The 15,019-nt window shown below is 42.6% G+C and overlaps 1 long non-coding RNA gene across 2 annotated transcripts; it reads left to right on the top strand.

The window, feature by feature from the left end:
* Positions 1-2,008: 2,008 nt before the first annotated feature.
* Positions 2,009-14,019, top strand: LOC140591880 (uncharacterized). Of its 2 annotated transcripts, XR_011992189.1 has the most exons (3): positions 3,177-5,660; positions 5,967-13,589; positions 13,730-14,019. It is a non-coding gene; the product is annotated as an uncharacterized lncRNA (long non-coding RNA). The 2 variants fall into 2 exon arrangements; XR_011992187.1 differs by having other exon boundaries at positions 2,009-13,589.
* Positions 14,020-15,019: the final 1,000 nt, after the last annotated feature.

The following is a 15,019-nucleotide window of genomic DNA, read 5'->3' as shown; positions in this document are numbered from 1 at the left end:
AAATTCTGTCCCTGATCAGCGTGAATACGGCTAGGTGGACCAAAGCGATAAAACCACTGCTGAACTAGAACATGTGCCACTGTACTAGTCTTTTGGTTGAAGGTAGGTATAGCCTGGGAGAACTTCGTAAAGACATCCGTCAAAACCAAAACATATTCCTGACCATCACTTGCAGGTTCCAGGACAGTACAGTCCACTGCTAAAGTTTTGTGAGGTCCTGTCTACACCTTAGTGACTATGATTATTGTGAACATTCTGTAGAATCTCTTCTCTTAAACACACCAGTAATACCAGCTGCAAGATTTCTTACCTACCCTCAGGTGGATAAATACGACGGTAAAGCACTCCATCCTTTTCCACCAATTCATCCAATTATTGGCGTAATAAACACTTTGCCTCAAATGGGAATACGTCTCGTTCCTTATTTAGTGGGCACCTGCCCTCTCGATAAAACCTCCTCACCGGACTCACTGACAAATCCTGCTCTTGTAACTCGGCCAGGTCATTTTTTTGAAGAAACTGTGTTATACAGTAGAAGAACATGCCGGACGCTGTGCCTGTGGAATCTGGCATTGCTCGCAGTAATTTTTAACCCTTTCAGTGCCCTTCGTTTTGCGTGTTTAATAATGAGTCCAAAATGTCCTTCTCTTAATTAGTGCATTCAGTAGTATATTTGTACATTCAGGGACATAATTTTGATTGTACATTATATCAAAAGGTCTTGATATCAAATGACGAAGTAATTTGACAAGTCAAGTCAAAGTAAACTTTATTGTCCTTCAGACCATACAATTCGAGAGTGCATAGTAGAACGAAATTGCGTTTCTCCTGGCTCAATGTGCAAACAAAACAAAATACTACAGGCTACACACAACACAGAACTACACGGAAACTACTATTCAGCACAGAGGTAAATCTTGCGCAGAGTAAATAGTGCTCAAAGTTAAAATTTGCACCGATTCAAAATATTGCATAGAGTCAAATATTGCACAGTGTATCACAGTTGCTGTATTATTGCACAGAGTGTAAGTGCAGATTACTTAAATATAATGTAGAAAGAAACTGCACGACTGAGCAAGAGCTTCTTCCCACAGGCCATTAGACTCACTTTAATAAATGCACTACATATTCATATTGTGAACAATGCACTACATATTCATATTGTGAACATTTCCATAACACACACTAAAACATGTCTTCATATTTATTATACTCTGCTGCTATTACCTATTTTGATTGTGGAAAAATTGTTTTCTGCTTATCACTCGTTCACCTTACCTCACTAGTGCTACTAAGTTTCTTTCTACATCTCGTGCGAGTGTTTTAGGCAAGGCAGTGCAGCTAAAACTTAAAGCCTATTTAGGTACCTTGCAAGCAAGTCGACCTCACAAAACTTTAGCAGTGGACTTGTCAAATGTGAGAGATTCAATCGTACTTTGCACAATTTGCTTCACATACTTCCTCCAGCAGAGAAGAAACGTTGGCCCCAGTTGACATATGGTTACAATACTACACCCCACCAAATGACTGGGATGACACCTTATTATTTAATGTTTGGCTGTGAACCTCGATTGCCGGTAGACTATCTTCTGGGCCCTGCCGGGATCAGTCAGGATGGTGGACCATTGGAGGAATGGGCACAAAACCATCAGGAAACTTTCAGAAAAGTCGATCTATGCCATTCCATCCTCAGGGGAATGGGCAATGTGAGAGATTCAATCGTACTTTGCACAATTTGCTTCACATACTTCCTCCAGCAGAGAAGAAACGTTGGCCCCAGTTGACATATGGTTACAATACTACACCCCACCAAATGACTGGGATGACACCTTATTATTTAATGTTTGGCTGTGAACCTCGATTGCCGGTAGACTATCTTCTGGGCCCTGCCGGGATCAGTCAGGATGGTGGACCATTGGAGGAATGGGCACAAAACCATCAGGAAACTTTGCGGGTGGTTCAAGAGCATGTGAGGGGTCGGTTGGAGGAACAAGCCACACGACGAAATCGGAAACACAATGAGTTGGTTAATGATCAGGGGTTGGATGAAGGTCAGCTGGTGTGTTTGCGGAACCATGTTTGAGGTAGAGATAAAATACAGGACCATTGGGATGCCCGTTTGTATAAGGTAGTTCGGTGTCCCCGAGATCATGGTGCGGTTTACTCTGTAACTCCAGTGGGGCGGGACGGGGTTGTCCGCCAAGTTCACCGAACAGAGTTGTGTCCAGTACCACAGGGTGTTATTAGACCAGGGGAAGATGTTCCGGTAATGTCTGCCGAGTCTGGATTGCCCACAGAAATGGAATTGGATGAGGAGTCTGTGATTTTACGGGGACAGGGCTGGTGGAAGGGGTGCAATGAAGCCTCCACAAGTAGGCCTCAAATAATGGGGAAGGCTGTGCCCCCCCCTGAGGTGCAGGTCCATCGCTGGTCATCATACCAACCCATATAAGCTACCATGTTCAGTGAATGATCGTTCGGTTGGGGAGGAAGACTAGTGGTTTGGGGATAGAATTCTTAGCTGTGATCGTTGGGTCATCGACTTCATTTTGGGGGGTGGATTGTAGCCAGTCAATTATAGGCAGGTATAGGAACTGCAGTTAGGACCGGAGGCGTAGCCGGGGTGAGATGGCTACGCATGCTCCGATGGAAGGGCAGCGATAAAAGGAGAAGGCACAGGAAAGGCAGCCAGGGTCCTGATAGATTTCGTGGCGCATCGGCGGGCATATTGAATTCGCAGTGTAGAAGCCCTTCTGTTTGCTTATTTCAGGGGTGGGCAATCTTATCCGCAAAGGGCCGATGTATATGCGGGTTTCCGCTGCAACTCCCTAATTAGATTACTAATTAGAGGACTGATTGGCTGAAGAGTCCTCACACCTGGGTTTGAACAGCTGACCTACTGGTTATCCCAAAAACCTGCCTTATTTGGTTTGAATGGGGCACTGAGTTGCGGGGTAAACTGCTGTTCTTTAGGGGTTTTCAAGGTGGAATTACGGGTCGATAATTTTAAGGATCTAGATGTAAACCTCCCTGGTGTTGCTTTAATATTTTTTATCCGAGGTTGTATCATGTATTATCTAGCCAGCCGGCTTAGTTAGCGGTGTTTAGTGGGAGCGGCTGGCTAGTTTTATTTTCTTTTTTGTTTGTGTTTTTTTCTTTGTTGTATGTATATCTTTGGTTGATTATTAGGCAGACTGCGCCAGGTGGCACCCGTAGTCTGGGTGCGGGATTGCCCATAGGGTTCTATTTTATTGTTGTGATTTGCTGTGTCATTCACTAGTGTGATCTGTGCTGGATGTGCTTTTAAGGACGTGCTGTGGGGTGCACCTGAGCAAACTCTGGGCAACCTGTTCTCTTGTTGGCTGTATTGGGGTGCAGCATATAGGTTTATGCCTTTTGAACAAACCCACGATTTATGATAGTTTAATAAAGTTAAAATATTTTTTTATGTGTAACGTGTTATTTGGGGAACTTGAGTCGTTTTTTACAGTGCTCGGGGGTATTTTAACATTTTCGACCAATCAGCAAACAATATTTTGACAGCAAAGCTGGGAAACCAATGAAAGGTGAGTCTCAACCTTCTAGAACTTTAAACGTTGCTTACGTAAACATCGGGCAGACGCTCACTATAAAAGAGCTTGGAACTGTTCTACTGCGTTCAGTTGGCGCTTCCTGCAGGTAGCGTTAACATCTACGGCTTTTCTTCCGCAAAACAACATCCAAAGAAGAAAAATTAAAAAAACACCTAAAAAAAAAAAAACATCCAAAGGGAAAATACATCCGAATGAATGAAAGGAAAAAAAAAAACATCCAAAGGGAAAAAACATCCGAATGAATAAAAGAAAAAAAAAAAAAAAACATCCAACGGAAAAAGCCAGCGATGCAGATCTACGGCTTTTCTTCCGCAAAACAACATCCAAAGAAGAAAAAGAAAAAAAACGTCTAAAAAAAAAAAAACATCCAAAGGGAAAATACATCCGAATGAATAAAAGGAAAAAAAAAAAACATCCAAAGGGAAAAAACATCCGAATGAATGAAAGGAAAAAAAAAAAACATCCAAAGGGAAAATACATCCGAATGAATGAAAGGAAAAAAAAAAACATCCAAAGGGAAAAAACATCCGAATGAATAAAAGGAAAAAAAAAAAAATCATCCAACGGAAAAAGCCAGCGCTGCAGATGCAGCTTCACCAGAGAGGTCGGTACGGCGTAGCTCATCTTCAGCCAGAGGTGACATGGGCCAACAAGGTAGGGGGAAATACAAATTTCGTTTGCCCAGAAGCCAAGGTAAGTGTTTTACCCGTTATTTTTATTTTAAATCGGTTTTCGAAATGCTGCTTTATAGTCGTTTGTATGGAATCCCGTTTCCGCCGCCACCGGGGAAAAAAATTATATAAAATTTAAGTCGGAATTTCGAGATATTATCTCGAAATTTCGACGTAATATCTCGAAATAACGAGATAACTATCTCGGAATTTCGACTTAGTATCTCGAAACAAGTCTCTAGCTTTAATAACTTTTCACGGAAGTAAGGTTTATATAATAATTATATGATATTAAAATTTGACATTTGGACATCATCTCATACTTTAATACTTTCACGTTGTTCAACTTATATATTATTTTTGAGCAGAAGTTAATGCATCTAAGTAATTATAAATAAGGAGAATCATGCGTAACATAACTAGACAACCATTAGCTGCAATTATTGGGGCAGTAGTGATGAGCGGGTCGACCTGACCTATGCTTAACTCGCTAATCAAGCCTCACATATCCAAGATTTGCACCGTTTTATACTCTCGCATTATTCTACTCCGATGGATTAATTTCTGCTCTCACAAATGTGACATCACGTACCTCTGAGTGAAGAGAGAGGTTGCCATAATTCGTTCCATAAAACTAAAGAATATTTTTTAGACCGGAAAGACAAAAGACTAGTAAGATTTGAAAAACAAAACAAATTCCCACATCCCTATTTTAATACTACAATGACATGTAGAAAGACCCACAAACAAAATAACAAAGGAAATTCAGTACTACTGTTGCACTCCTTGGGGCTGTTGTCCCGGCGCTCCCTCGCATGCTCCTCTGCGGGTTCGGCATGTGGCCGGGGCCCTTCATTCTGGGGAGCACTGAGGGCCCTCTTGGCTTGGTTCCCGGCAGCTTTGGCTGTGGGGTCGGGGTGGGGGGGGAGGGTGTCGCTGCTCCTTTTTTTTTTTTTTTTTGGGAATAGGGTGGGGCGCGCAGGATTCTGCCGTCTGCCAGCGGTAGGGTGACATGCCTTACCTGCTCACCCAATTTTAATGTACCTTATCATACTGCCCATCTTTTTTTTTGGGATTAGGGTGGGGCGTGCAGGTCATGTGTGTGTACACACACACACACATTATTATTATTATTATTATTGTTATTTTCCTTTTGTTTGTTTTTGTGTTTTTTTGTGTTTTTTATGCAACGTAAATTAAAAATAAAGCAGTCCTCCGCAGAGGGGGGGTGGTGGAGGGATTATATAAAAATATATATATATATATATTAAATACATCGCAAGCATACCGTCTGCCAGCGGTGGGGTGACATGCCTTGCCTGCTCACCCAAATTTAATGTACCTTACCATACTGGCCATCTTTTTTTTTTTTTTGGGAATAGGGTGGGGCGCGCAGGTGATGTGTACGTACACACACACACACACACAAATTATTATTATCATTGTTATTATTGTTATTGTTATTTTCCTTTTGTTTTTCTTTGTGTTTTTTTTGCAATGTAAATTAAAAATAAAGCAGTCCTCCGCAGAGGGGGGGTGGTGGAGGGATTATATTTAAAAAAAATATATATATATTAAATACATCGCAAGCATACCGTCTGCCAGCGGTAGGGTGACATGCCTTACCTGCTCACCCAATTTTAATGTACCTTATCATACTGGCCATCTTTTTTTTTTTTTGGGAATAGGGTGGGGCGTGCAGGATTCTGCCGTCTGCCAGCGGTAGGGTGACATGCCTTACCTGCTCACCCAATTTTAATGTACCTTATCATACTGCCCATCTTTTTTTTTGGGAATAGGGTGGGGCGTGCAGGTCATGTGTGTGTACACACACACACATTATTATTATTATTATTGTTGTTTTCCGTTTGTTTGTTTGTCTTGGTGTTTTTTTTGCAATGTAAATTAAAAATAAAGCAGTCCTCCTCAGAGGGGGGGTGGTGGAGGGATTATATTAAAATATATATATATATATTAAATACATCGCAAGCATACCGTCTGCCAGCGGTGGGGTGACATGTCTTGCCTGCTCACCCAAATTTAATGTACCTTACCATACTGGCCATCTTTTTTTTTTTTTTGGGAATAGGGTGGGGCGCGCAGGATTCTGCCGTCTGCCAGCGGTAGGGTGACATGCCTTACCTGCTCACCCAATTTTAATGTACCTTATCATACTGCCCATCTTTTTTTTGGGAATAGGGTGGGGCGTGCAGGTCATGTGTGTGTACACACACACACACACATTATTATTATTATAATTATTGTTATTATTATTGTTATTTTCCTTTTGTTTGTTTTTGTGTTTTTTTGTGTTTTTTATGCAACGTAAATTAAAAATAAAGCAGTCCTCCGCAGAGGGGGGGTGGTGGAGGGATTATATAAAAAAATATATATATATATATTAAATACATCGCAAGCATACCGTCTGCCAGCGGTGGGGTGACATGCCTTGCCTGCTCACCCAAATTTAATGTACCTTACCATACTGGCCATCTTTTTTTTTTTTTTGGGAATAGGGTGGGGCGCGCAGGTGATGTGTACGTACACACACACACACACATTATTATTATTATAATTATTGTTATTTTCCTTTTGTTTGTTTTTGTGTTTTTTTGTGTTTTTTATGCAACGTAAATTAAAAATAAAGCAGTCCTCCGCAGAGGGGGGGTGGTGGAGGGATTATATAAAAAAATATATATATATATATTAAATACATCGCAAGCATACCGTCTGCCAGCGGTGGGGTGACATGCCTTGCCTGCTCACCCAAATTTAATGTACCTTACCATACTGGCCATCTTTTTTTTTTTTTTGGGAATAGGGTGGGGCGCGCAGGTGATGTGTACGTACACACACACACAAATTATTATTATCATTGTTATTATTGTTATTGTTATTTTCCTTTTGTTTTTCTTTGTGTTTTTTTTGCAATGTAAATTAAAAATAAAGCAGTCCTCCTCAGAGGGGGGGTGGTGGAGGGATTATATTAAAATATATATATATATTAAATACATCGCAAGCATACCGTCTGCCAGCGGTGGGGTGACATGTCTTGCCTGCTCACCCAAATTTAATGTACCTTACCATACTGGCCATCTTTTTTTTTTTTTTGGGAATAGGGTGGGGCGCGCAGGATTCTGCCGTCTGCCAGCGGTAGGGTGACATGCCTTACCTGCTCACCCAATTTTAATGTACCTTATACTGCCCATCTTTTTTTTTTGGGAATAGGGTGGGGCGTGCAGGTCATGTGTGTGTACACACACACACACATTATTATTATTATTATTATTGTTGTTTTCCGTTTGTTTGTTTGTCTTTGTGTTTTTTTTGCAATGTAAATTAAAAATAAAGCAGTCCTCCTCAGAGGGGGGGTGGTGGAGGGATTATATTAAAATATATATATATATATAAAATACATCCCAAGCATACCGTCTGCCAGCGGTGGGGTGACATGCCTTGCCTGCTCACCCAAGTTTAATGTACCTTACCATACTGGCCATCTTTTTTTTTTTTGGCAATAGGGTGGGGCGCGCAGGATTCCGCCGTCTGCCAGCGGTGGGGAGCTCGTGCCCTGACCACTCCCTCACTTTTAATGTATCACAGTTTTTAATTGCACACACTTCAGTTCACACACACACACACACACACTGTTGGGTTGAGATTGTGTATATATTATCACTCGTGTATTCTTATGAATGTATAACTTGTTTTATATGGCAACTGTGTAAGTGCTTAACAGTAATTTTCTATCACGTGCAGCAGACGAGCCCACCTCTGCTGTACGTTCTGTTGTTCCCACTTCCACATCCCATTCTATCCCACTCGAAATGTTGTTCACACCCAAAATGTATCTTGATCACCTTAAAGTATAAATAAACCCTCTCGTGGTGCCATACCCTTGTAGCTACACTGCGGTGTGCACCCTTGCAAGTAAAACAGCGCGTGTCTCATACTCTGTGGGCCAGCGGCCGGGGGGGCTGATCACTCTCTCCGACATAAAACTTTATACCAGTGATCCGTGAGGATCGGGAATCCTGAGGACATCACCGGGGCGCCGAGAGGAGCGACACCGAAGTCTGTCGACAGCCGCTCGTCTAAGACGGGTCGAGAAAGTCCTGGAACGTGAGAATTCGTGACCAGGCCGGTGGTTAGGACTGCGCTCGACGCCTGGTGATGCCTGACGGATCCCGATCGTCGTGACTGACCCCAGAGGTGAGACGTTTGGTTATATTTCGGCGTAAGGAAATAGTCTAAATTGGTTATATTTCGCCGTAAGGAAATAGTCTAAATTGGTTATATTTCGCCGTAAGGAAATAGTTGAATTAGAATTTAATTGACCTGTTAATTGACAAAGGCTAGAGTTGGCCGTAATCAACTGGGTATGAATGTTTGTGTGAATGTAGAGGACTAAGTGATTTATAGAATCCTAGGCTGATTCTACTAGTCCTTTGTTTCTTTGCCTGGGAAGAAAGACGTACTGGTGATTGGGAGATCAAGGACGGGTTTCATCCCTGAAAACTGACACCGCTGCACAGATAGTGTGCAGTAGAAGGCCGTGTTAGTGTCCTCTCCCTAATCTCGTGCTAGAGAATTTCTGCTCAGGACCCTTGTAGTAATAACAATCGACAAGTAAAAGGATGGGGAAGGGGCAAAGTAAACAGCCATCCTTAGAGGGAGATGAAAAGTTTATGGAAGGATATGTGGAAGGAGCAGGGACTATAAGTAACAAAAGGTGGAAAAGAAAACATGGGTTTGGAGGAAGCCTCCATACGACAGACATTCTTAAGCTACAGAGTGATTTAAAACTAGAAATGTTGCGCACTAAGAATAGCGGAAAGTTGGACAGACGGAAGAAGGAGTATAGAATGTCAGAAAAATGATTGGAACAAAGTAGGTTAAGAGACGCAACTAGACAGGAAAAGAAAGGTAAAAGGAAAGAAAAGCTTGCGGCCGCAGTACTAGTTACTCCTGATGAGGAAAGTGTAGCAAAGGCCCCACATAGACAAGAAACATCTGCCGCTCCCCCGCTGTCGCAGCAGACACCGGGAGTAGCACTAAAAGATAAGCAGATAGCAGCGCCTAAAACACTGATAACACATTCTGCTCCATTAGCGTCATTGGCACCAGAATCTCCTTTCCATCCAATGGTGACCCGGAGCAAGGATTCTTCACTGTATCCAGTGAAAGACTTAGAGTCATATAAAACTAAATTTCACCCCAGTAGTGAAGACGGGGCATCAACCCCAGAGTTTCAATGCCCCATGGTGGAAGTTGCGAATCCTGATAGGGGGCAGGACGGAACAGGTCCCGAAACAATGTTAGTGTACAGACCCTGGACAGCAGAGGATAGGACAGCTGCTTTAAAAGGGATACCCCCTGTAGAAGAAGGTGTAGGAGAATTTTGGGAAGCGGTGTTAGAACTTCAAAGCAGCTTCCGCTTAAATGGGAGAGAAATAACAGGGAATGGAATTACTGCAGGGAATGGCTTCCAGATTATGCAGCCTTAGTCCAACCTTTACAATCCCTAATATACGGGAAAGACATGGCCCTAAGGGACAAAATTGAATGGACCAGAGAAGGGGAAGCAGCATTCACAAACCTTAAACTAATGCTGCAAACTAATACCACATTGGCCTTGCCAGACTACCAACAGCCTTTCACCCTATGTGTTGACGCTAGTCAAGGATACATGAAAGCCGTGTTGACACAGCCATTTGGGTCTAAAGACAGACCATTGGCATTTTACTCCAAACGCTTAGATGCAGTTGCAGCAGGTTTCCCCCAATGCTTACAGGCCTGCGCCGCAGCAGCAGAAGCTGTAAAAATGTCAGCAGAATTAGTGTTATGTCACCCACTCACTTTGAAAGTTCCACACTCAGTTTCATTGATACTGTTAGACACCACTCCCCTTCCTGACACATGCCAGACACCTCACTCTAGTTTCACTTCTACTTTCACAACCAAATATCATATTGCAGAGATGTGGCCCTTTGAACCCGAGTACTCTCCTTCCATCAGCTGTGGATGGGGAACCACACTCATGTAAAGCCACAGTAGAGGAACAAACAAAACCAAGACATGATATTTCTCAAACGCCATTATCGAATTCAGTAACTGTGTTTGTTGACGGTTCAGCGTCAAAAGACAGTACTGGGAGAAATAAGGTTGGTTATGCTGTAGTTTTGACTGATGAAGTACTTGAAGCTAATGCACTTCCCCCGACATGTTCAGCTCAAGCAGCATAATTGTATGCTGTCATCAGAGCATGTGAATTGCACAAAGACAGATCATTGACAATATACACTGACAGTCAATATGTGTTCGGAGCGGTTCACCATCACTCCAAAGTATGGAAGAACAGGGGATTTAAAACATCGCAGGGCACCTCCCTAACACACACAAATTTGTTATTACGACTATTAGATGCCGTACAGCTACCATCTGCTCTTGCAATATGTAAATGTAAAGCCCACCAAACTGATACCACTTTAACTACAGTAGGAAATAGTTTCGCGGATGCAACAGCAAAGGCAGCAGCACAGAAACAACCTATATTGAAAATGACGGATCTCCTACTGATTGACACAGATATACTAAGTGATTCTCAAAAACATGCGCCGCTCTCAGAAGTAAAAGCCTGGATCAAAAGAGGAGCAATTCAGATTAATGATATCTACTACATCGACGATAAGCCCGTACTTCCAAAAAATTTATACAAAACAGCGGCATTGGTGAGCCACGGGAATACCCATGTCTCAACAGGAGGGATGGTACATATAATACATCAACAATTCTATACTATAAATTTTTCTGATTATGCAAAGAACTTTTGTAGATCATGCCTTATCTGTTGTAAGCATAATTCCCAGGGCAACCTGAGACCTAAGAGAGGGCAGTTTCCGGTAGCAGAGCACCCGTTTCAAATTATTCACATGGACTTTATTGAGCTGTCATGGTCACAGGGAAAAAAGTACTGTTTGGTAATAATTGATACGTTCTCGAAGTGGGTTGAAATATATCCAGTTACACTGTGATGCGATGACGGTGGCGAAATGTCTGGTAGGCAGTTATTTCCCCACATATGGCATTCCTCAAACCATCAGATCGGATAACGGTACCCATTTTGTAAATCGAACAATGGACCTGTGCTCACAAGAGCTAGGGTTTAAACTAAAGAATCATTGCGCATACCATCCTCAGAGTGCAGGACTAGTGGAAAGAACCAACGGTACCATAAAAACTAGGCTAAGAAAAACAGTGGAAGAGACAGGGAGACCATGGCTGGAATGCTTATCTCTGGTAAAACTGTGGATGAGAATTACGCCAACCCCAACAGGTCTTATGATGTTTGAAATAGAGCATGGTAGGCCTTTTCCCCTAGCTACAGAAATGAGTGATATAACAAAGGCGCACAGGGAAACAACGCTGGCAGACTGCAAAGGCCCAGTAGTCTGCCAGTAAATTCTGCTTCTGTATTACAGGACAACCTCAAACCTGGAGACAGGCTGATCACTCTCTCCGACATAAAACTTTATACCAGTGATCCGTGAGGATCGGGAATCCTGAGGACATCACCGGGGCGCCGAGAGGAGCGACACCGAAGTCTGTCGACAGCCGCTCGTCTAAGACGGGTCGAGAAAGTCCTGGAACGTGAGAATTCGTGACCAGGCCGGTGGTTAGGACTGCGCTCGACGCCTGGTGATGCCTGACGGATCCCGATCGTCGTGACTGACCCCAGAGGTGAGACGTTTGGTTATATTTCGGCGTAAGGAAATAGTCTAAATTGGTTATATTTCGCCGTAAGGAAATAGTCTAAATTGGTTATATTTCGCCGTAAGGAAATAGTTGAATTAGAATTTAATTGACCTGTTAATTGACAAAGGCTAGAGTTGGCCGTAATCAACTGGGTATGAATGTTTGTGTGAATGTAGAGGACTAAGTGATTTATAGAATCCTAGGCTGATTCTACTAGTCCTTTGTTTCTTTGCCTGGGAAGAAAGACGTACTGGTGATTGGGAGATCAAGGACGGGTTTCATCCCTGAAAACTGACACCGCTGCACAGATAGTGTGCAGTAGAAGGCCGTGTTAGTGTCCTCTCCCTAATCTCGTGCTAGAGAATTTCTGCTCAGGACCCTTGTAGTAATAACAATCGACAAGTAAAAGGATGGGGAAGGGGCAAAGTAAACAGCCATCCTTAGAGGGAGATGAAAAGTTTATGGAAGGATATGTGGAAGGAGCAGGGACTATAAGTAACAAAAGGTGGAAAAGAAAACATGGGTTTGGAGGAAGCCTCCATACGACAGACATTCTTAAGCTACAGAGTGATTTAAAACTAGAAATGTTGCGCACTAAGAATAGCGGAAAGTTGGACAGACGGAAGAAGGAGTATAGAATGTCAGAAAAATGATTGGAACAAAGTAGGTTAAGAGACGCAACTAGACAGGAAAAGAAAGGTAAAAGGAAAGAAAAGCTTGCGGCCGCAGTACTAGTTACTCCTGATGAGGAAAGTGTAGCAAAGGCCCCACATAGACAAGAAACATCTGCCGCTCCCCCGCTGTCGCAGCAGACACCGGGAGTAGCACTAAAAGATAAGCAGATAGCAGCGCCTAAAACACTGAACACATTCTGCTCCATTAGCGTCATTGGCACCAGAATCTCCTTTCCATCCAATGGTGACCCGGAGCAAGGATTCTTCACTGTATCCAGTGAAAGACTTAGAGTCATATAAAACTAAATTTCACCCCAGTAGTGAAGACGGGGCATCAACCCCAGAGTTTCAATGCCCCATGGTGGAAGTTGCGAATCCTGATAGGGGGCAGGACGGAACAGGTCCCGAAACAATGTTAGTGTACAGACCCTGGACAGCAGAGGATAGGACAGCTGCTTTAAAAGGGATACCCCCTGTAGAAGAAGGTGTAGGAGAATTTTGGGAAGCGGTGTTAGAACTTCAAAGCAGCTTCCGCTTAAATCCTCAGAGTGCAGGACTAGTGGAAAGAACCAACGGTACCATAAAAACTAGGCTAAGAAAAACAGTGGAAGAGACAGGGAGACCATGGCTGGAATGCTTATCTCTGGTAAAACTGTGGATGAGAATTACGCCAACCCCAACAGGTCTTATGACGTTTGAAATAGAGCATGGTAGGCCTTTTCCCCTAGCTACAGAAATGAGTGATATAACAAAGGCGCACAGGGAAACAACGCTGGCAGACTGCAAAGGCCCAGTAGTCTGCCAGTAAATTCTGCTTCTGTATTACAGGACAACCTCAAACCTGGAGATTGGGTTCTCGTCAAGGTCCTCCTTCGGAAGGACTGGAGCTCTCCCAGGTGGGACGGCCTTTTCGCGTCTATTTCAATTTATATCTCGCTGAAATCTTAATGTAGAATCATGAAAAAAACGCTGGCTAAATCCGTAATCGGTCTTCTTTTCAAAACGTCCAAACCTTGCATTTTTTCTTCTGTTTTAGTAATTGCTGTCTGATGGCTGTGAGGGATGGGTGGGGCGAGGAAGACTCAGGGACTGGAACTGGGATTAAAACTGAAGATAACATGCTCTTTCCTTTTTGTATTGTTTACAAATTTTCCTTCCCTCAGAAATGTGGAGTTTGCTGGTATATTGTGCAGTAAAAGAGATTCTGATGCTGCTATTTGTATTGTTTATAACTTTTATTGTTTACAAGTTGTATTGTGTTTTTGTTATTTAAGTGTATATTTAAATTTACACAAGTCAGTATTCAATAAATGCTAAGTTGAGAAATTTTGTGTATCCTTTGTCATTATTAGTGTGATATTTTAACATGCAAATAGAGGGGAAAACGTCCAATTATCGGGCAAAAATAATCGGCAGCATATATCGGCCGTCGCCTGACCCTGACTCCTAAATATCGGCATCGGCTATTGAAAAACCCATATCCATCGACCTCCAGTCATAGTACATTCAGTCCAATTCATCCATGGAGTTAAGTCACACCCCCACACCCACTTGAAGGGGCACTCCGGTAGACACGAGGATGGGAATCTTCTTTCTCCTATAGCACTCCCTGCAGAAGTACATCTCGCTCCTGTTCACAGGGGGTAGTTCAACGATGAAGCAGGGTTGGTTGGCTGAACATGTGAAGTTGTCCTGCTGCCGGGCAGGGTTGGACTGGGACATAAAAACAGCCCTGGACATCATCCACACCGGCCCACCACGTTCACACACACACGCACACACACACACTGTATGTATCTATATGTATTAATTCAGTTTCCATTATCCTCAATATACATGTAAAATGGCTGATTAGAATATAAATACAATTTATTTACTATTAAAATGAATTGAAAAATAAATAAGAAAATGCTAATTGTTTTATCAGGTTTTATTGTAAATAATGAAAGGTCTTAATTGATGTATGGTTGTTATTCTAGTGAAACATATTGATGCTTAGGGTACAAAATTTCTGCTGTAAATATATTTCAAGAGGTGCTTGAGGCAAATATATTTCAATATCACTACAAGGGCCTACAGAAGAAGCTTAGTAAACAGCTCACTTTTCTCTGCAACTTTGTCAATGATCACATCAGAGTCCAGAGAGAAGAGGATGTCCCTCTCTGTTGCCATCAACATGAAGGCTTCCAAATGCTCCTGTGACAGCTTGGATCTAAGTCTGGTTTTAATGAACTTCAGCAAAGAAAATGTACGTTCACAGGCAACTTGAGTGATGAACAGGGTGAGCAGGAACTTGTATGCAAGTCCTAGGAGGTGGTAGGCATTT

This window comes from Paramormyrops kingsleyae, chromosome 1 (assembly GCF_048594095.1).
Source record: "Paramormyrops kingsleyae isolate MSU_618 chromosome 1, PKINGS_0.4, whole genome shotgun sequence".
NCBI classification, from domain to species: domain Eukaryota; kingdom Metazoa; phylum Chordata; class Actinopteri; order Osteoglossiformes; family Mormyridae; genus Paramormyrops; species Paramormyrops kingsleyae.
The sequence above is the reverse complement of the archived record's forward strand: the minus strand, read 5'-3'. Positions and strand labels throughout refer to the sequence as shown.